This window comes from Leptonychotes weddellii, chromosome 8 (genome assembly GCF_054177405.1).
Source record: "Leptonychotes weddellii isolate Sample4059 chromosome 8, ASM5417740v2, whole genome shotgun sequence".
NCBI classification, from domain to species: Eukaryota; Metazoa; Chordata; class Mammalia; order Carnivora; family Phocidae; genus Leptonychotes; species Leptonychotes weddellii.
In genome coordinates this window covers 72,588,704-72,605,783 of record NC_138376.1, presented here as the reverse complement: position 1 = coordinate 72,605,783, position 17,080 = coordinate 72,588,704, and the positions used below count along the sequence as shown (strand labels likewise).

At 38.5% G+C, this 17,080-nt stretch overlaps 1 protein-coding gene across 5 annotated transcripts in view; it reads left to right on the top strand.

Moving 5' to 3' along the window:
• GPR63 (G protein-coupled receptor 63) overlaps window positions 1-17,080 on the top strand; it is an 85,822-nt gene that overhangs the window by 28,715 nt on the left and 40,027 nt on the right. Inside the window, exon 1 of one of the 5 annotated variants that reach the window (XM_031030159.2) lies at window positions 13,730-16,627. The exons of the other annotated variants lie outside the window; for them this stretch is intronic. The gene's annotated coding sequence lies outside the window, so the exon portion shown is untranslated. Of the gene's footprint in view, window positions 1-13,729; window positions 16,628-17,080 lie in introns of those variants that run through there. 5 annotated transcript variants of the gene reach the window in all.

Below are 17,080 nucleotides of genomic sequence, written 5' to 3'. Positions count from 1 at the left end.
CTAGGAGAGTGAATAGTACTTGTCGAAATATGTTGGAAAGTTCATTCACTAACCTCAGTTTAGCTGGGTTACTCAGTTCCAATGAATATACTTATAGGCTGAGGTTTTACTATATTAGAATTTCATTGAGGTGTGGCTTTATGCACTCTTTCAAATATATTGAAATTATTCCATGGGGTTCAATTTAATTATTTTTATTTTCTCATAGAAATAATAAAAGCACATTAAAAATGCAGTAAGAAAAGAAAGAGTCCACATTCCTATCATAATTTACATATTACACAGCATTTGGGTGATTATTTCCCTTGAGCTTATGTGTGCGTCTGTGTAAAATGGAGTTATAATTATACTGTAGAAGCAATATTACACCCCATGTTTTTTGATTTTACATTATAAGCAATTCTCCATGTTTTTAAAGTCTTCATAAATAACACTTAAGAGTAACTAAATCATGTCTTCTTGAGTTAACTAGGCCCGTAAATATTGTTCATTTAGGTTGGAAGTTCCTTAAAGAGTTGTCAGCATTTGAAATATATGGGATGGGAAATAAACATAGATGACCAAGAAAAGGAAATGTTCTTTTGTTCTTTTTGGTACTTTTTTTTCCTCTAAGTGTAAAATTATCTCTAAATCTTGAAAAATGTGAGACAGTTCTGTTACTTTATTAAAGGATTCATAGAGATGGGTATTTTACTTGGTGGGTAGTTGTATGTAACATAATGTATTTAATCCAAAAGAATCCCAAATTACTTTTTTTTTTTTTTAAAGATTTTATTTATTTATTTGACAGAGAGGGAGACAGCGAGAGAGGGAACACAAGCAGGGGGAGTGGGAGAGGGAGAAGCAGGCTTCCCATGGAGCAGGGAGCCCGATGCGGGGCTCGATCCCAGGACCGTGGGACCATGACCTGAGCTGAAGGCAGACACTTAACGACTGAGCCACCCAGGCGCCCCCCCTTTTTTTTTTTTTTTAAAGACCCAAATTACTTTTTAAAATCAGTCTTTCCTCACCACCTGGTCTTAGTTAAAAGCCTGATAAAACTTCCTAACAGGTACCTTGCTCTTGGGGAGATGAGGTCACTGTAACACAGTGCTGACCTAGAGGTATGCATAGAGTACAGCTGGAGCACAGAGAGAGAGTGCTTAGTCTAAGTTGCAGCACTGAGAAGGATTCCTGGAGAGAATGATTTCTTAAAGGAAGTTTAAGAGTGTAGAAGAGTGACCTGACCGAAATGTGGAAGGTTCTCTAGGTAGAGGGACCAGCAGGTGTCTTGGGCCCATTCTCAGACCAGTCACTGCATGGAGATGGAGTGCTTGGTAGTCACATGACTGCCTCCATGGCCCAGGAACCCTGTCCTTATCAGATTAAGGTCAAAGAGGCACTAGTCAGAAACAATAATAACAACAACAAAAAAGAAAAACAAGCGAGCATATTATAATCTGGGAGAGCAGAGAGGAAGGAAGCTTTTCCTAACTACTCAAGCATCCTTCACAAATTCTTATACATATTTTTTGAGTGACCATCCTAATGTACTCCCTTGTCCCCTGAACTCTTTTGAGTAGATTGGATTCCTAAGGCTTATTGAGGAGACAAAAAAAAAGGTTGGCTACCATTGCTGTAGTTGAATCCATCAAGTATTTAAATGATTAGGATTGTGATTTTTAAAATATTAATTCATCTGGCCACAGTTGGCTGGTGAATTTAAAAAGGGAGGACAACATCAACATAAAAAGATTCTGCACAGCGAAGGAAACAACCAACAAAACCAAATGGAAACCTACAGAATGGGAGAAGATATTTGCAAATGACATAGCCAATAAAGGGTTAGTATCCAAATATATATAAAGAACTTAGATCAACACAAATAATTCAATTAAAAATGGGCAGTGGACATGAACAGACATTTCTCCAAAGAGGACATACAGATGGCCAAGAGGTACATGAAAAGATGCTCAACATTGCTCATCATCAGAGAAATGCAAATCAAAACCACAGTGAGAGATCATCTCACACCTGTCAGAATGGCTAAAATAAAAAGCATAAGAAACAACAGGTGTTGACGAGGATGTGGAGAAAAAGGAACCCTCTTATACTGTTGGGAATGCAAACTGTGCAGCTACTCTGGAAAACAGTATGGAGGTTCCTCAAAAAATTAAAAATAATTCTAAAAATAGTTCTAAAAATAGACCTACCATATGATCGAGTAATCACACTACTGGGTATATACCCAAAGAATACAAAATCACTAATGTGAAAGGATATATGCACCCTGTGTTCATTGCAGCACTATTTACAAGAGCCAAAGAATCACACTACTGGATATTTACCCAAAGAATACAAAATCACTAATTTGAAAGGATATATGCACCCCTATGTTTATTGCAGCACTATTTACAAGAGCCAAATTATGGAAGCAGCCAAAGTGTGCATCAATAGATGAATGGATATATATATATATATATCCATATCACACAGAATACTATTCAGCCATAAAAAGGAATGAAATCTTGCCATTTGCAACAACCTGGGTAGATCTAGAAAGTATCATACTAAGCAAAATAAGCCGTTGGAGAAAGACAAATACCATATGATTTCATTCATATGTGGGATTTAAGAAACAAAACAAATGAACAAAGGAAAAAAAGAGACAAAGCAAAAAACAGACTCTTAATTATAGAGAACAATCTGATGGTCTCCAGAAGGGAGGTAGGTGCAGGGGTGAAATAGGTGAAGGAGATTAAGAGTATACTTATCTTGATGAGCACTGAATAATACGTAAAATTGTTGAATCACTATGTTATAGAACTGAAATTTCACTGTATGCTAACTACGCTGAAATTAAAAAGGGAGGATGAGACTGAGGCAGAGAGACCATTTAGTGGGCTCCTACCTGGATTGGAGACATGGTATGGGGATAAGTAGGAGAGAAAACAGTTAAAGAACTACTTAGGGGGGAAAATTGGCAGGTGGATTTGGTGTGCTGGTAGAAGAAGGAGAAGAAACCGTGTTTGACTCCCAGGGTTTGGGTTGAAGTAAATGGATGGTGAGGTCATTAACTGCAATTAGGAAGAAAAGTGGTGGCAGTAGTATCGTTTTAGATTGGTATCTCATTTTCAGTGCTTTTGGGTTTCTTAGCTGGGGTTTCCTAGACACCATAGCCTGAGGCAAAGCTAACAAAATGGAAGGCTGTATTGGGAAGTGCATCCCAGGGCGGTGAGGGTGAGGGGATAGGAAAGGGAGATGGGAGGAAGGAAAAGCACGTGCAAGGTGGTGTGTTACTGATCTGGCTACAACTTCATCAAGTGAGTTATCTTTTAGACAGGCTTTAAAGAACTCTCTCTGGGCCTGGTGCTCATTCAGGGGCATGACTTTGCATTTTCTATGTCTCCCAGGCTGAAGTTTACTCCATGGAGGTATTGTTTTACCTTCACCCTTGGATTTGGGGTAAGGGGTTACTCTGGGCAGCCAGTGGGAAGCAGATCCCATGTCCCATAATGTGGTGAGTAGTATGAGTCGAGGAGTGGTTGGAGGACCTGGAACCTCTGTGGTTTCTGTAGAGTCGGATTTGGGCAAACAGCTGAGGTCCAAGGGATTTATGGAGGTACAGGTGTCAGGGGCAGGAGTGAAAATAGAGAGAGGCATGCAAACAGAGTCCAAAGCAATTTTTCAACTACCCTCAACCCTATACTCTTTCCCTAGCTTCCCATTTATAGTCTGAGAGTTTTATGATGCTCTGATTTTTACTATACTGTTTTATTTTTAGTACTGCTCAGGTTTTAATCTTAGATTCATATTCTTCTAGTTTATGAACCCAATACCTCCATTCACATAATTTCTAGACTATGGGTTTAATATAATTGTGTTCCTCTTATTTTTTCTTGTCTTTGTCTAGGCTGCTGTAACAAAATACCACTTACTGGGTGGCTTCTTTCTCATAATTCTGGAGGCTCAAAGTCCAAGATCAGGGTGCCAGTATGGCCGGGTTGGGGGCCTTCTTCCAGGTTGCAGATCGCTGACTTCTCATTGTATCCTCTCATGGCAAGGGAGCTTTGTTGGGTCTTTTTTATAAGGGTATGAATCCCATTCATGAGGGCTCCACCATCATGACCCAGTCATATCCCAGAGGCCCCACCTTCTAATACTATCACCTTGGACCATTAGGTTTTCAGCATTTGAATTTTGTGGGGTGGGTGGGGGGGGAGACACACAGTCAGACTATAGCAACTCTCTGGCTCATTACCTAGGACAGAAAGACTTCCCTAAGGGTCAGATCCCAGTAGGTGTTTGATTTTGTCTGTTCCCTATGAATTCCTATGTTCATCTCTGTAGCTTGCTTCCAGAACAGACAAGATACACCAAATGGTTCAGTAAAGAACTTTAAAGGCAATGCTTTAGAATAGACTCTTCTTTGAGGGATGTCATAAACAGGGCATAAAAGGAGATGTTGCTTTATGAATATGATGTCAGAATTTTTTAAGTTAATGACTCAGTAGCTTTTTATTGAATGTATACTATATGGGAAGCTCTTAACTGAGTTTAAGGATACAGTGCTGACAAAAAAATGTCCCATTTCTGCTTTCATTGAATTTTCTCTCTAGTTGGGGCAAGGGCATGGTAGGCTTGGGCACAGGCATGAGTCAAAGGATGGGATGGATCCCTGTAAAAATGACTGCTGACTGAGTGTTATCACAGAGAAGTACATGTTGAAATGAGACAACAGGATAGCTTGGTCAGGGAGCCAGAGAAGACTTCCATAGTAATGGAAGAGTAAGAATTCACAAAGTGAATGGGGAATGGGGATAGGTGGTAGCAGGAGACTGTTTGTTCATTTGGCAAGTGTTTACTGAACACTAACTATGTGGTAGCACAGTCCTAGGTGTTGGGAATCCAGTTGTGAATAACCCAGGCAAAAAGTCCTACCTCATGAGAGTTGTTGGTAGTTTGGACGAGGATGATGATGGCAGAGGAGGTGAAGAAAAGTGGCTTGATAGGAATAATATTTAGGAGTCAAAATTGATCATTCTTGGGGAAAGGACTGAGTTATAGCTGAGAGAGGTAGATGTCAAGGTGACTCTTGTTTCTGGAATGTATAACCAGATGGGTGGCAATTGTCACTGAACATGGGAACACTGGTGTGGGGTAGCTTAGAGTGGGGAGGGACCGTCCCTCTGCATCTAATTGGACATGACTTTGAAGTGTCTTTGAGATGTCCAGGTGGTGATGTTAAAGGAGCAGTTGGATACATGAGGCTGGAATTTCAGAGGTCAGGTTTGGGCCATTAAAACACACCCAGCAGGTGCCTGCATCAGGGGGTAATGGCACTGGGCAGAGGGGAGATTGCTTATGGCACAGAAGAAAAGAACTAAGTTTTTAAGTCTTTTTTTAAAACCTGTGTTTTTCAAAACCAGATGAAACTATATTGCTTTTAATTAGCATGTGGATTTCAGTCTGAATGCTGTATACTCCCTGATGAAACAAAACTTATTTTTACCCTTGCCCTATGCAGATAGTTTATAGGTGAGAAGAGGAGATATTCAAGTTTTAATGAAGCAGTTATAGATCTAGGCAGTATGATTTAAGATTCCAGTTTCACTATTTAATAAACCTTGGTATTTCCTTCCAAATGTTGAATTTACAGTCAAACCACCATTGTGAGAAACATCAGTGGTAGGTAATTATCATATCTGTGAACTATTCAAAAAGGCTGATGAAATTAAATTGGCCTACATTTTCCCCAATAATAGTTTCAAGGCAGGTAAAGATTCTCAGCAGAACAATGACCTAAGGAATGTGAGCCAAGGAATAAGAATTAGAAATGAGACAAAAGGAATATGAACAAAACCTGTCACCCATGGTGCTCATCATTTTTTTTCTTCGTGTATTTCTAGAAAGGTTCCAGAAGGTTAATCTATTAACCACTTAAAAAATATATTTTCCTAGTTTGTAATTATAATTAATTTACTTTTCTATTAAATGCTGACCTTTCTTGCTGCTTGAATTTCAGTTTTAATTGTCATCAGAAGTCACTTAGAATATTCTCCTTTGAAACAGACCCTTGCTGACATTTAGTTTAATTTCTCAGTATTTGTGGGGAAAAGTAACATGAAGACAAATAAATCCTCATGCTTATTAATCTAATTTTGTAAATGTCCATAGAAGAACTAAATGTTCCTTTGAACATTAGTGAGAAAAATTCTTCTTTTTTGTAGTAAATATTCTGGTTGGAATTAGAAATATATTGGGAATGGAACAGTGTTATAAATAGAACACTGCTTATAGTTCATATTTAAAATGTGCACACAGCATTTTTTCCCTTTAGCTTTATTGCATATAGGTTTCACTTTGAAAATAAGTGAAATTTTGATTCAGTGAAGATTTTCTTCTTTATAAAAATAACTTCAAATAAGCCCTCCCCTACCCCATCCACTCCACTTGATTGTTGGCATATTTTCTTCTGGTTAGTTTGTTCAAAGCTTCCTTTTACTCTACCTACAGATAAACCAAAAAATAACAGAATCCAGCAAAAAAAAAAAAGTAGACATTTTTATAGTGGTATAAATTTATCTCTGGACTATTTTTAGTTGTAAAGCAGGTTGCCCAGTGAAAGTGACTGCTCTTTTTGTTTTTAATGAAATAAAGTTGAAATTTGGGCTACCTCTGGGGTCAACTGCTTTGTTCTTTATTTCTGGTTACACCTACTTCATAACAGAATTCAGGAGTATACTCAGAATATTTGCATCCATACTGGTGTGTTCTTTGTTTACCATTCTTCTTTTCTAATGGGTATCTCCAGATGTGTAGTCAGAGTCTAATAAAGGCAAAGAATATGGATTCATGTGTGATATATCATTTCTTTCCTCCCTGTTTTCCATTTAATTATTTTCTCGAATGAGAGGAAAGGTAGGGTTGAAGAGTAGAAGGCTTTGGGGCCAAGTGAAATTGTTTTTTGGCTAAGAGGGTGGCAAGTATCAGAAAAGTACAGTGGTGTGAGACCTTTTCTCTAGCACAGCCTCTGTCCCAGAATGGGAGAGAGATGCTCAGTAAGTCAAGACTAGAGCTCTCCTTTCTCTTAAGTTTTTTTTTTTTCCTTTCTTTTAGATTTATACTTCATTCAAGACAGAAGCAGACAGTCTGGCCAATATTTCAAATTCTCACCTGTTTCTATTCTGCTCTGTCACTTAGGAATTTTCTAGAACACTTGGGTTATTCCATGAGTTCTCTCCTGGTCTTTCCCAGTAGCCAATTATGTGTTTACTTCACTTGTTAGGGAACAGAAGAGTTCTAGAGCAGTAGTTGTTTCTAATTGGTGTTCTTCGACTCTTCCCAATAGACTGGGCTCATTGGACTCAAGGCCAACCTTTAGAGTGGGTACAGTGAGCTGGGACCCAGAGTGGTCAGAGGTCTCTGGTGGGAGCCATGAGAAGCTTGAACCCGGTACTGTGCTGGGCCCATTTGTTGATATAGCCCCACAGTCTGGATGGTTTGCTGCTCACCTTCTCCATGGGTGAAGTGTGCTATAAATGGTTATTGCATTTTAAAGATTATTTATTTATTTATTATTTATTTATTTATTTATTTATTTATTTATTTAGATAGAGATAGAGAGAGAGTGCACATAAGCAAGGGTGGAGGGGCAGAGGGAGAGGGAGAAACAGATTCTCCACTGAGCAGGGAGCCCAATGTGGGGCTCGATCCCAGGACCCTGAGATCATGACCTGAGCCGAAGGCCGATGCTTAACCAAGTGAGCCACCCAGGTGCCCGGTTCTTGCATTTTAGGCATCACTGGAGTATACAGCTTTGTGTTGGGGCTGGTAGGTTTAAAGAAGGTAGGCTCTAGCCTGCATCCTCAAGAACTTTTATACAGGAAACAGGTGACACACTAATAAAGGTCAGTATTGATTTAATGTGAAAAAAAAAAACCTCTACAAAAACCAGAAGTAAATAAGGAAAATATAGGGCGCCTGGGTGGCTCAGTTGGTTAAGCGACTGCCTTCGGCTCAGGTCATGATCCTGGAGTCCCGGGATCGAGTCCCGCATCGGGCTCCCTGCTCAGCGGGGGGTCTGCTTCTCCCTCTAACCCTCTTCCCTCTTGTGCTCTCTGTCTCTTATTCTCTCTCTCAAATAAATAAATAAAATCTTTAAAAAAAATAAGGAAAATATATTTTGCACTCTTATTTTAACATTAGGGAGGAAATCCTTTTTGTCAGTTTGGTGTCTCTTCCTCTGTTTATGTGTCTATACATGTATGTACAAGTACACATACATGTACATGTGCATATAATGTACAGACTTATACACACATCTGCATACATCTGTCATAGTGGGACTATGTTGTATGTCATTCTGCAAGTTTTTTTTTTCACTGAGTATATGATGAATAATGTCTGGTATCACTATTATAGATTAGCTTAATGTTTGTGATTATTATTTTATAATCCACTTTCACCTATCTTCTTTAATTCTCAAAACCACCCTGTAGTGTGAACACTGTAAGGAAAGAAAATTACAGCCTTGTCTGGCTTGGGTATCAGGGTTGATGTTAGCCTCGTAAATGAGTTTGGAAGTGTTCCTTTCTCTTTGGTTTTTGGGCAGAGTTTGAGAAAGATTGGTGCTAATTCTTTAAATGTTTGGTAGAATTTACCAGAGAAGTCATAGTCTTGGGCTAAAAAGTCCTGGACTTTGGGGTGCCTGGGTGGCTCAGTCATTAAGCGTCTGCCTTCGGCTCAGGTCATGATCCCAGGGTCCTGGGATCGAGCCCCGCATCGGGCTCCCTGCTCAGCGGGGAGCCTGCTTCTCCCTCTCCTACTCCCTCTGCTTGTGTTCCCTCTCTTGCTGTGTTGCTCTCTGTCAAATAAATAAATAAAATCTTTAAAAAAAAAAAAAAAGTCCTGGACTTTAATTTGTTGGGAGGTTTTTGATTACTCATTCAATCTCCTTGCTCATTATTGGTCTGTTCAGGTTTTCTGTTACTTTATAATTCAGTCTTCATAAGTTGTAGTTTCTAAGGAATTTATCCTTTCCTTCTAAGTTATCTAATTTGTTGGCATGTAATTGTTTAGTTTCCTCATCCTTAAAATGGGAATTTTAATAGTAATAATCTCATAGAGATGCTGGGAAATTTTAAAAAGCTAATTTATATTCAAAAAGCTTAAGACATTCTTTGACATTATACTTCCTAACAAAACTCAGGAGAAAAGAATTTATTCTCTTTAAGAATACCACAGATGAAGTTTGAAGAGAGAATCAATGCAGCAAGAATAGGAGCTATGGGAATGTAAGCCACTTGCTCATGTTACCTAGCTGTGTCCTTGGGATCTGCCAGGCCTGATTTCAATATATACTACTTCTGCTTAAGGTTGAAGTGCTCTGTGCACACCCAGCTTTATGGCTTCAGAAGGTCAGTCAACACCAAATTCATGTGGAGTGCCCTTGTTGCATAGCTTTGTTCTAAAATCTTAAAGGTCCGTGTTGTAATTCACCTAGAGCAGGCCTGTCAAATGCCGTACAGAATCCCTATCTGTCACAGAGACGTGAAACACCAGTGAATCTGGGTTGTATAACCCAAGTGGCAGAGCGGCTGCCATGGCAGCCCACTCAAACCTCAAATGTCCCACTCAAACCTGGCAGATTTTCAAGCTACTTGATGGAAGGGTTAGAAGAACATACCCATATAAGGTATATGATGCCTTCAAAATTCGAAGAAGCCTACTAAGAGGTGGGCTTATTTTTTAGTGATAGGGAGAGCCAGCTATCACCTTAGAAGAGATATTTTGACATAGTACAAGACTCCTAGAAAATGTACAAAGATGGCAGGCCTTTGAAGTTTTGTAGGAATCCTCCCCACCCTCAAGCACATACGTTTCTCACCAAGGTTTGTAGAACAGGTAGTATTTACGGTTCACTCAGCATATAATGGAAAGCGTGGCATTCTGTGGAATGGAGAGACAAGTGGGGTCCCTGGGGACTAGATTATGACAGTGTGCTGGAGAGTTGATAGCTTTGGGATAGGACAGTAGGATGCCAGCTGGAGGCAAACTGCTCAGGTGTTCTTTGCTAACACATACATAGAAGAAAAATAACAATTTGCCAGATCAATAGCTGTGTGCCAGATGCCGGGGAATGTGTTGATTTACTCCAGCAGTGAAGTTACATCTGGTACAGCATCTGCTCTCTACAAAATCCATCTGTTTTCTATAAGGCAAACAGGCAAGTTGAATGTGGATATGCTAGGAATGATCACCTTCATCCTTCAAGTCCTTGATGGTGATCCTAATTTCTGCAGTCTCTGCAGAAATGAAGTGTTTTTGACTATTTTCAGAGGTAGAGAGAGCACTAAGAGTTTGTACTTGATCTTTTTATTTATTTGTGTATTTATTTTTTAAACCACTGTAGCCCTTACACATCAAGGAACCAGTGAGGGAATCTTCCCATTGCTATGTCTGTTCCAACTCCATATTCCAGAAAATAATGATGGCATGAGTTCTGGGATGAGTGGGAGTTGGAACTGAGCCCAAACTCCATGATTTCCATAAGCCTCTACTCTGAATGGTGCAACATGGTACCATTTTGGGTCTTCAGGAATGAGTGTCAGTTCAGAGCCATATTTAACAATCCCACAAAATTCTGATTATTTCCTCTTCCCCAGGGTATAGTCATTCTGGCAGTTGGCTGCAGGTTTTTTTTTTTTTTTTAAAGATTTCATTTATTTATTTGAGAGAGAGAATGAGAGAGAGAGAGAGCACATGAGAGGGGGGAGGGTCAGAGGGAGAAGCAGACTCCCTGCCGAGCAGGGAGCCCGATGCGGGACTCGATCCCGGGACTCCAGGATCATGACCTGAGCCGAAGGCAGTCGCTCAACCGACTGAGCCACCCAGGCGCCCCTGGCTGCAGGTTTTTTGAGGAAGACTGGGAGGAAGATTTATAGTACAGATTTTTGGCTGTGTAGCAAGGTCCTTCCTCAAGGGGACCTGGCTTCCTTTTACTCAAGGGACTCTAGGTCTGTGGACCGGCTCAAGTTTGGGAATTGATTGAGGGACTGCTACTTTCTATTTTATAGCCTTGATGCTTATAAATATCAAGTAGGACTTGATAAGCTTCTAATTATTTCTCTCTTAGAGTCACCATGATCAGACATCCACAGGATTAGACTTTGGTTTAGTTTTCAGAAACCTCATCTCTGGGGCTGTAGCAGATAGAAGTTTCTTTCACAGTGGTTACTGAAACTTTTTGGTTTTTCACTAATCCTTGAGTCTGGAATTTAAAGTTCTCCATTTACTTTTTTCCTTTTTCTAGAAATGCAAATTCTGGGACCCACCCCAGACTACAGAATTAGTGACTCAGGGGTTGGGATTCAGCAATCTCCAGGTGATGCTCCAGGTGATTCTATGAACCCTCACCTTAGAGAGCATCGAACAGATGCTCCAGGTGATTCTTATGAACCCTCACCTTAGAGAACCACTGATACAGAGCACTTTCAGAATTCTCAGAGAAAATTATTTTCATTGGATAATTTTAAACCAAGACAATTAAGGGACAGAACAATGACTTAATTAAAACATACAGGGACTCAAAAGTTACCTCCATTGTATTCTTCCTTTGAAAGCAATTGGACAGTTCTTGGGAAAGAAGGAAGTAAACAAAGGAAGCAGTGAAGTGGAAGACAAAGGACCTTCGAAATGTGGAAGCCAAGAGCCAGAGGCAGAAAGTAGGATTTCCAGGATGGTGGTAAAGGGAGGTCTCAGGCTACCTTCTGGGTAGCAGACCCAGAAAGTAACTGCTCCAGGGACGCCTGGGTGGCTCAGTCGTTAAGCGTCTGCCTTTGGCTCAGGTCATGATCCCAGGGTCCTGGGATCGAGTCCCACATCGGGCTCCTTGCTCAGCAGGGAGCCTGCTTCTCCCTCTCCCTCTGCTGCTCCCCCTGCCTGTGCTCTCTCTCTCTCTTTGACAAAAAAAAAAAAAAAAAAAAAAACTTTAAAAAAAAAAGAAAGTAACTGCTCCAGGGAAGGTTAGGAGGACAAAAACTATGACTCTACGATAAAAATGTAGTTGATAAATTTGACCTTTCAAAATAAAATACTTGTAGGTATAAAATCTATCTCGTGGAACAGGTAAAAAAAATGATTGATGGTTATTTTTAAAAATTGAAAATAAGAATAAATTACTAATTCTAGGAAATCCAAAATTTATACATGATAGGAAAATATTCTCTTGGCTTATCAGCAAATGTTAACATTAATGTCTATTGTAATTCAAATTTTCAAATAAGATTTTGGTAGTATGGAGGAGAAATAAGTTGGAGGTGCTGTGACATCTAAATGCTCATCTATCCTAATAGGAAGTCAAGATTTAACATATAATATTGATAATCAAAAGTAGCAATTTCTTCATATTATTTAGATATATAAAGAATAAGTACTTGAAAGACCTTTAAAATAATTAAAAATGGCTACTTCAGAAAATGGTAAGGGATTGGTGAAGGGTGGTACAGGGTTTGACTGTCATTTAAAAAAACCATTTGATTATTTTAGGGGTTCCTCGACGGCTCAGTTGGTTAAGCGTTCAGCTCTTGGTTTTGGCTCAGGTCATGATCTCTCAGGGTCATGAGATCGAGTTCTAATTTGGGCTCCATGCTCAGTGGGGAGTCTGCTGGAGATTCTCTCTCTCCCTCTCCATCTGCCCTTCCCTCGCTTGTGCGCACATATTCTCTCTCTCTCTCTCTCTCTCAAATAAATAAATAAATAAATCTTTTAAAAAAATCATTTGGTTATTTAAAAAATTATGTGCATATATCATATAAATTTAAAATGAGTAAAGAAGAAATTTTCTGATCTCACAAAACATAGTGCAAATGAATTTAATTTTCCAAATGTGTATCGGGCTGTGTGTAAAGCATAGTAGTCATAGGGAACTATGAGATTAATAAAATCAGTCTATGCCTTCTAGGAGAATATAATCTTGGCAGAGAATAAAACAAGTATCTATAGCACCACAGTAGCAGGTGAGACTAGAGAATACTACAACCTCCACTGCCCATTCTAGCCACTGACACCCCAGTAATTGTGACATTCTGGCACAGTCCAAACATGAAACACTTTACTCATGTCATTAACCTAATTACTCCAGTTTCTGTGTTTGTTCCTGGAGATGCCTTAAGAAACGGGAAAGAATCATAAATCCAATTACTTCTGCCATAACTCAGTGAGTTGTATGTGGGCACATACATGTGGGATGTGTGTATATACATGTATGCACACATTCACACAGAATTTTAAGTTTTTCTTATTTCAAAAATGTAGTTAAGAGTTTCCACCAAATAGCAAATAAAGACTAGTCTAGATTAGATTTAGCATTAGGACTGTTATGCAGATATTATCAAACTAAGCTAATTTTCTAGTTCTCACATTGCTACTGTCCCATTTCCTTTGGAAATGCAAATTGTATTTTATTTTTTTGGAAATGCAAATTTTGACTATAAAACTTTTATTTAGTCTAATATAAAATTCAAAAGAAACTTCAGGTCACAATAGTATTTGATGAGAAGTCCTGGAGGAAAGATCTTTTAACATAGTTACTGTGAGCATTCAAAGCACTGCTTTGGTTATTACGCCTCCCAGTAAGAAAAGGAAGAAGGACAGAGAATATTTACATTTACATTGTGGTGAGCTCAGAGTATAATGAATGAAGAACACTGTATAGATACCAGGGCAAAGGCATTATTAAGTCCATGCATGCTGTGTTCCTTATAAATTCTGGTTCTTTTCCCTAATGTTTAATTACAAAATTGCCTTTGCTTAATTCCTTTGTAGATTCTCTCTATATTAGAGAAATTGGCCGTTTATATTTAATAGGTACCGAAAAGCTGAATAGAAGCTTTGTGTGCATGGGTTAGGCTTGAGAGTGGATGGGCTTCAGTATACAAGGTGATTGGGCACCAAACTAGCATTTTTCTTGGGGTACCATCAAATGTTAGAATCTAGAAATTTTTCCTCTAGGGCTTTTTAGTTACTGGAATACACGAATATTTTAGCCCTGCATGGGTAGCATATGTCAGGCTGCCGGCACTTTGGGAACAGGGTAGAGAAGAAGGCTAGGTTCTCCTGTGGAATGTACAGACATTCAGTCAGTCTCCCTGTTTTCAGCCCTGCACTCAAGTTTATGCTCATCAGATTCACCTGTGCCACAGACTTGGGCTGCTGGAATGGGTGTGTGTGCTTTCATGTGATTGCTCAGAGGAGGGGAGACCTGGGCGTGGAGTGGGACTCGCGTGGCCCTGGAGATAGATTTTCAGTCAGTGTACCAGTTTTTAGTGCCACCTACACTTTCTGTGGGAACTGGTACCTTCCAATCAGAGCTGCCCCACAGGGTGGGTCAGCTGCTTCTAAGCATATTTCCCTGGAAGTAGTGAGGGTGAAGAGTTTTCTGTTCTGTTCTGTTCAGTCAGCTACTCCATCTGCTTTTTGTCTTAGGACACTTAAAAAAAAAAAATTCCTTATCTGTTGACGTGTTTTTCATTCATACCTTTTGTCCTTTGAGATTGTACATTTTGTTTAAAAAAATCCCTTTACTGTCATTTCAGTGTGATTTTGAGATGCAGGGTCTATGGTCAGTCTGCCCTTTTAACCAGATGTCCGAACCATTTGTTCATTGCTGTCTCTTTAGTGCCTGGCACATACTAGGTACGTAAATAAATATTTGATGAGTGAATAATGGGATGAATTATAAGTTAGAAGTTTTTATAGTAAAGGGGGGCTTTGATGGCAGAGAAATATTATGACTATATATGTTTATATAAGAACCTAAAAAGTATCTTTTAAATTGTGGTTTTGTTTTTGTTCCTCAACATGGTTGAGGAAACCAAGTGTTTCAAAGTGTGGCCATCAACAAAATGAAAAGGCAACCTGCTGAATGGGAGAAAATATTTAAAAATCATGTATCTGATAAAGAGTTAATATTCAAATTTATAAAGAACTCCCACAATTTCAATAGCAAAAAAACGAACTATCCTAACAAAAAATGGGCAGAAGATCTGAATAGACATTTTCCCAAAGAAGACATACAGATGGCCAACAGATAAATGAAAAGATGCTCAATATCACTTATCATCAGGGGAATGCAAATCAAAACAGGTGAGGTTCCACCTCACACCTGTTAAGTGGCTATTATGAAAAAGACAAGAAATAAGTATTGGTAAGGATGTGGAGAAAAAGGAACTGTCATACGTTGTTGTTGGAAATCTAAATTGGTGCAGCCGCTATAGAAACAGTATGGAAATTCCTCAAAAAATTAAAAATAGAATGCCATATATTCAGCAGTTCTGCTCTTGGGTATTTATCTGAAGAAAACAAAGACACTAACTCAGAAAGATATATGCACCCCCATGTTCATTGCAGCATTATTTACAATAGCCAAGATATGGAAACAACTTAAGTGTCCATTGATGCATTGATGGATAAAGAAATTGTGGTATATAAACACAATGGAATATTCATAAAAAGAATGCAATCTTGCCATTTACAACAACATGGATGGACCTTGAGAGCATTATACTAAGTGAAATAAGTCAGACAAAGACAAATACTGTATGATCTGTCTTATGTGTGGACTCTAAAACAACAAGCAAAAAATAAGAAAAAGCCCAAGCTCATAGATACAAGAGAACAAGAGATTGGTGGTTGCCAGAGGCAGGGGGTGGAAATGAATGAAATGAGTGAAGGGGGTCCCAAGGTACAAACTTCCAGTTATAAACTAAATAAGTCATGGGGATAAAATGTATAGCATAGTGACGATAGTTAATAATACTGTATTACATATATGAAAGTTGTTAAGAGAGTAGATCTTAAAAATTCTCATCACAAGAAAAAAATTTTTTTGTAACTGTGTGGTGATGGATGTGAACTAGACTTATTGTGGTGATCATTTCTCAATATATATAAATATTGAATATGTTGTACAAATGAAACTAAATAAAGTTACAATGTCAATTATATCTCAGTGAGAAAAAATAAATTATAAAGCATGTACTACTTCAGGATGGAGATATGTTTGTTTTACTTGGTCAAGCACAATTAGAACTATTACATTAGGCTTAAGATACACATTTGCCTATTTATAATTTTTCTTTAGAGATAGACTTGTATTGAAACTGATTTATGTAGCAAGCAAAGTCTTTATTCTTATTTGTATGTATATTTAGATAATTTTATTATTTATTTATTTATTTTTTATATTTAGGTAATTTTAAAGAGACTTATGGTGATTATGTTGTAAAGCTTTCCAGCTACCACTGCTTCCTTCCCATTGGACCTTTGTGGTTAATAAAGTTTGAGAATTACTGGATTAGTATGGCCTCTTGTTCAAGTATATTTTGCATTTCAAAGTGAACATGTGAAGAAGAGTGAAATCTAATAGGGATAAAGAACTTAAGCTATAAAAATGAGAGTAAATAGTAAAATTAATGTTTTAATCAAACAGATTAGTATTCTCCTTATTCATAAAGGCAGCCCTGGACAACGAAGAGGGGATTGTAGAGAGATACAAATATGATAGACAGCCTGTGATTTGGCTAGAGTGCTAGATCTTTGGGTCTTGCAAATGGGATGCCTCCACACTTCATACCCCAGGAAATGAGTAAGTGAACTTTTTTGCATTTTCCCCTAAAATTGATGACTTAATTCTAAATTCAAATAATGAGCAAATCACAGTGTTGTTTTAAACTTCCATGCATTTATTTTTCCCCCAATTTTTGAGCTGTATTAAAGGCATCTGCTCATAAATCCAAAGAGAGGTCTTTCTAATTAAAGAGGTTGCCTCCCCAGTAAAGAAGGAAGAGCCCATGCCACAAAAGTGGATTAGTAAGATAGTAGATTAAGAAAGTCCCTTATGGAAAATTCCAGGGTTGCAGAAATTGATAAGAAGTTGAGGGTAAGGATAAGAGAAAGGTGATAAACTGGAGCAAGATAACCAAATATCTTTGGGGCACCTGGCTGGCTGAGTTGGTAGAGCATGCATGATCTCAGAGTTGTGAGCCCCATGTTGGGTGTAGAGATTACTTAAAAATAAAGTCTTAAAAAAAAAATAACC